Source organism: Phoenix dactylifera, chromosome 15, assembly GCF_051530095.1.
Source record: "Phoenix dactylifera cultivar Ajwa chromosome 15, Ajwa_hap1_PhDact_Kaust_v1.1, whole genome shotgun sequence".
NCBI classification, from domain to species: Eukaryota; Viridiplantae; Streptophyta; class Magnoliopsida; order Arecales; family Arecaceae; genus Phoenix; species Phoenix dactylifera.
Genome location: NC_143204.1, coordinates 11,747,194 through 11,753,121, shown reverse-complemented (window position 1 = coordinate 11,753,121; position 5,928 = coordinate 11,747,194). Strand labels below are relative to the sequence as shown.

Below are 5,928 nucleotides of genomic sequence, written 5' to 3'. Positions count from 1 at the left end.
ACGTATTAGAAGTTCTTAAAGGCAATTATGCGCCATTACAATCAGTAGCATAAATTGCACAATGCGGTCGTTCGAGGCTCAGCTAGGGGCCACTAGATTCTCAGCCTCCAGTAGCCTTGCCTCCTCACACTACAGGAAAAGTAGGTTTTACCGACGCTTTTCACAAGCGTCGGCAATTTTTGGTCTAGCGTCAAAGCAAAAGACGACGCTACAAAGCGTCGGTGTAGTCGCCAGCCTAAGACGACGCTAGAAAGCGTCGTCGGAAGCCAACATTTCCCCACCACCCTACATCCCAACAAGCCCTCTCTCTCTTTCCGTTTTCCCGGCCACCGCCCACCACCCTCAACCCATTCCAGAGATCGAAGAGAAAATCTACTTCAGTACTCTGATCGCTTTGTAACCCCCTCCCCATTCCTCGTCCATTCCTCCCTAATCCCCTCCAGATTCAAGAAGCAGAAGGGCTCCGGCGATGATGTTTTCGCCCGCCTCTTCGCCGCCTCCTTGGATCCCGACTTCGCCCCCCTCTCCCTCGAACCACGGATCCTCAAGTCCCACTGCGGCCTCTTCCTCCTGCGCTCCTCCCCGACCCTCGCCTTGGATCCTCAAGTTCAAATCGCCCGTTCGCCCTTCTTCTTCCTCAGACCCTCAGACCCCGCTTCTTCTTCTTCCTCAGACCCTCAGACCCTCAGACCCCGCTTCTTCTTCTTCCTCTTTCCTCCGAGTTCGTCCGTTTCGTGATTCTTCGAGTCTTCATCATCTTCAAGCCTTGAGACGCCTTGAGCTCCGGGTTTCGTCCCTTTTTCCACCCGGCGACGGCCGTGAGACGCCTTGGAGGCGGCATTGTGAGGTGGTCGATGGCGTCAACCAAAGTACCAAAACCATCTACTTCCAAATCTAGGTAGGAGATTGTAAAATTCTTGGTTTATTCTTTAAACATTCGCCTTTACCACATTTGATCTGGTGTTTGATTTGGGAAACAGGTTTCTTTGCTTCAATCGAAGAAAATCGTAGCTTTGCGGATCAACACCTCTTCAAGTTCCTGTAATCCGTTTATTCTTCCACCTGATTTGGCTTTTGATTTCTCTGTTCTTCTCCATTCCTTTCTTGTTTAGTCTTTTTTCTAGTTGAACTCTCATCTTTGCATGTTTCTATTATTTCTTTAGAAGTCTTTAGTTTTTAATGCTGCATCTTGTTGTTTAGTTGTGAGAAACCAATTAATCTTCTGAAGGTCAGTCTAAATGATTCTATTCTTTTTTTGGACTTGTCTTATAGATCACTGATGGATGTCAATGGAGAAAGTATGGACAGTGCCTCCGGGCATACTACCGGTGCACCATGGCGACCGGCTGCCCAGTCCGCAAGCAGGCAATGATCATCTCCATTGGTTCCTCTCTTTCCTCTCTGAAGAAGAAGATAAAAAATATTTGTTGTTTTTTGGTGTTTCATCAACCCTTAAAGTTACACTAGAACATGTCCTGTCTCTGTGTGCTTGAGAGCCAGCTGTTCTTCTTCTTTTTTCAATGTTCCAACTAGGAGTAGGACCTCTGTCTATTCTTCAAACACATTGATTTCCAACATATTGAGGTGATATGCCTTATAGTTTGATGCATCTGTAGGAACCTTGGTTGATATGCTTACTACTGTTCCACATTTCTGTGCTGCTGATAACTGTCATCTCAAGGAAAAATGTCAACTTCCAACTCTGCCTGTCCATGCTAGCATGTGAGTTCTTTCCTCGAATAGTAGTTTAATTTTCTATGAGTAATCTAACTCATGTATTATCATGAATCACAAATTGCTTGATTGCTGGCACATAACATACAACAAGGTTCTTGGAGTTTGATTACTCATACTGGATTTAATTATGTTATTATGTTAGGTTGCTATACTCATGGGTTTAATTTTTCATATGAGAAATGACTTCATCATTTCAGACAGCTTGGCTTGGATATGGACCAATGATATTATAAGATTCCTAAATACGTGACCCAAACTAGATGGGATAAGTCTTCTTGTTTATGCTTACAAATGGTTATAATTGTTAATTTTATAATGAACCATATACCAAAATTAGACCCAAAATATAGTACAGAACATCTATGACTGAAAGAGTATACACATGTAAGTTTGACATTTGAGGTCAAAACTGGTCTGCTAAAATCCCTGCCAATTAATCTAAGATTAATAGGCTTAGTAAGAAAATCTATGAAGCTAACAAAGCGAAAAGAAAATTTTATAATATAATCGCATAGCATAAGATTGTGAAGACACACAATAATGTTTGCTAGATATGAAAACATGACTATATTCTTAACATATGCCAAAATGAGTATATAAAATGAAAATGCTCACAAAAGATTCATACAGGTACTCCAAAATGCATAGAAAAGACACTCATATTTACAAAACAAGAGGGCCAAAAAACTTAAAAAATAATAGGAAGTTCTGAACAAAATTCACTCAAAGAAGTTCCGTAGTAGGTGATACATAAGCCCAGAGTTTTGTTTGTTTTGGTTTCTCCGGAAGGCTAGGCATCTAGAACTACTCGAGGTCAAATTGGATAGTCAAAAGAAACTGAGGAAGAAGTGAGAAATAACTGGTACCGTATAAGCATACATTATATACATAAATAGGTTTATTCTAACCAACTAAACCAGCAATGCTCTTTCGGTTAGCATACAATTTGATCTCTATAAATTAATAAATTAACCATTTTTGGCAGTGGTACATAACATTAAACATGCTCTATCTGGATTAACTAGATGCAGCCAAAAGTGAACAACTAAACTGGGAACAACGACACAACATCATTCGAGGGATTGCTAGGGGACTATTGTATCTTCATGAAGATTCTAGAGTACGAATTATTCATCGAGATCTGAAAGCTAGCAACATTTTGTTAGATGCAAGCATGAATCCCAAGATTGCAGACTTTGGATTGGCAAGACTTTTTGGTGGAGACCATACTGAAAGCAAGACAACTAAAGTTGTAGGAACATAGTAAGTTTTTGAAGCCTAAATTTCACTATGCTTTAAGCCTTAATGATTCACATTATTTGATTGTTAATGGTTTGCAGTGGATATATGGCACCAGAGTATGCTATACATGGGAGTATTTCCCTTAAGTCAGATGTCTTTAGTTTTGGTGTATTAGTTTTGGAAATCGTCAGCGGAAGAAGGAACAATAGTTTCTATAACCCTGAAAATGTGATGAATCTTCTAAGCTACGTAAGTAACTACAAAATTCACATTTACATTTTCTACTATGATATAAGTCTAGAGATGACTACGCCATATTCTAACAGACCTTTACCAGGCATGGCAATGTTGGACCAATGAGACAGCACTGAAATTAGTTGATCCAAGTATGGCTGAAAATTATTCAAGCCACAAAATCTTGAGATGCATCAACATTGGGCTGTTATGCGTACAGGAAAATCCAAGTGACAGGCCAAACATGTTATCAGTTTTTTTATGCTCAACAGGTACAAAATGAAACTCCAAACTCCCTCACAGCCTGCATTTTTTTATGCAAATGCCATGACCGAGTCATATGGATTTGTTGAAGATGCCGGTCCATCTAGAGGTAAACATGAGCAGTCTACAAGTACATCGACTCTATTCTCTTCAAATGAGGCGTCAATTACCGAACTAAACCCTCGATAGGGGGAGAAACAACTGTACTAATAAATGCTTGAACTCCATCAGCCTGCCTTTTAAATCTAGATGGCTGGTTGTTTCTGTAATTTTGGACGTATATACGGACTTCACAAATTACATATAGATGGTTTAATATGTTTGATGTGTAAGCAAGGTAATCAAAAATACCTTATATATGTATTTTGACCTTTATAATTTACATTCGTATTTTTATTTTTTTTAAAAAAAATAGCAATCCCGACGCTTTAAAGCGTCGGCCAAAATACATTTGCCGACGCTTTAAAGCGTCGGCGAAAACGCAAAACTGGATTGGTCTTTATCGACGCTTTAAAGCGTCGGGAAGGGCTTTATCGACGCTTTAAAGCGTCGGAAAAGCCGTTTTTGCCGACGCTTTCATTAGCGTCGGCAAATCCCTGTTTTTGCCGACGCTTTCTCTTAGCATCGGCAAAAACCGGACCCACGCCCACCTGCCCGACGTCTGACCCACGCTTTGGGTCGCGTGGGCTGGGAATTCGCCGACGCTTATAAGCGTCGGTAGAGACAAAAAAAAGCGCCGGGAGTTATTCCTTCTTTTGTAGTGTCACCCTTACTCTTTATAGGATATTAGACCTTCAACCTCTCATGCCAATGCTATAGTGTACGTAGATATCACCCCCACTACCAGACTTCTTTGCTACTTTGCCAAGGCCTTTAGATTCAGAGTTGCCAAACATATCGGAAGTTCTTGAAGGCAATTATGTGCCGTTGCAGTCAGTAGCACAAATAGCGTAATGTGGTCCTTTGAGGTTCAGCCAAGGGTCCCCTTCTCAGCCCCTAGTCACCTTGCCCCTTCAACCATCACTATTCATAGGTTGCATCGAGGCTAGACCTTCAACCCCCCATTCCAGTCCCTTAGTGTCGATGTCAACCCCACCACTAGAGTTCTCTACTACTTTGTCGGGGCCTTCTAATTCAAAGTTGCTAGACGCATTGGAAGTTCTTGAAGGCATTGAAGCTGATCCTGACACCAACAATTTTTACTCTACTGAAGCAAAATTAAGGGAAGTTTCAGGAGACTCGTGGATTGAAGAAAGCTAATCTCATAACTAATATTTATTGGATATGTGCAGCGAGTAGGCCTTGAATAATTATTTGACATTCTTCTTGACTTGGCTCCTAGGTTTCCATTCTCCAGTTGGTTGTTATTCTAATTAGAATAATTAGAATAATCATATAATGTGTTTTGAAATTAGTATTCTAATTCTTGTGCTTATGATACCATAGGCGCTATAAGAATTTGGAACCATTAGGTGGAGTGACATCTTTGCATCAAGGAGTTTTGAAAGAAAATCAAAAAAAAAAAAAAAAAAAAAAATTCATCTCAAGCAGCAGCACTAGGGAGCCACCAACCGGGCCTTAACCCAAAACTCCTCTACTTTGAGAATTCATGGATTCAAATCCTTTGGAGATCTAAAAGTTTCAAATAATTGTAATCCGAAGTCGCATTGAGGTGTTTGTGATGTTGCGGAGGGCTTGTGAAGGCATTTGGACTTCATATTGTGCTTAAAATTGTAAGGCCATGTGCTTGTAATAGGCCAAGGTAGGTATATCCCAAAAAATTGTTTATGGGCAAGAGATTCTTGAGAAGATGACCTTTGAAGGGAACATTCAAACTCAAGATGTACCCAACTCTAAATATCATCCATCCGTTCTTTTGAATAATAATTTGAATTAAGTAGGCTTAGAGTCGGCTCTAGTCTTAGATGACTAAGGTGGTCGTCAAAAATTTTCGGCCCAAAGAAGGCTCACCACGGTATTCACAGTGAAAGCTATGAGTACGGCCAACGGGCTACAGTGAGGTAACCTTATGCCTTTTTATTTTTTTTACATCAGCAGTTCATAGATGGATGTAAATATAGTTAATAAAATTTAAAAGTAAAATGTGCAGACAGAAAAAGAGGAAGACAGAAATAAATAAATAGAGGCGGAAATAGAGGGAGAGGACGGGGGTGGGGCCGTGAGAGTGGGGGTGGGGGTGGGAGAGATCAGATGAAAGAGAAAGAAGGACAAGATTCATAATCTTCCTTGGGCGATGCCATTCTCTGGCAACTCAACCCAGCTTTGTACATGCTTTCTTATTAATAAATGAAGGCTGGCTCGACCTCCCATTTCATCAAAAATAAAAAGAAAAGAAGATAGCGTATTTGACTCATATAATCTCGGGAAAGTAGAGCCAGCAGGAGGGCAGCTTTGCATTCTTTACAGCCATTCCAATGTTTAGCTTCGTTT

General features: G+C 40.6%; 1 long non-coding RNA gene across 4 annotated transcripts; it reads left to right on the top strand.

The window, feature by feature from the left end:
* The first annotated feature begins 299 nt into the window (after positions 1-299).
* LOC149751230 (uncharacterized) lies at positions 300-3,781 on the top strand. 4 transcript variants are annotated; one of them, XR_016398431.1, is made up of 4 exons: positions 300-898; positions 981-1,041; positions 1,273-1,365; positions 1,617-3,781. It is a non-coding gene; the product is annotated as an uncharacterized LOC149751230 (long non-coding RNA). The 4 variants fall into 4 exon arrangements; XR_016398432.1 differs by having other exon boundaries at positions 305-898; positions 1,273-3,228; positions 3,317-3,781; XR_016398433.1 differs by having other exon boundaries at positions 306-898; positions 1,273-3,000; positions 3,078-3,781.
* Positions 3,782-5,928: the final 2,147 nt, after the last annotated feature.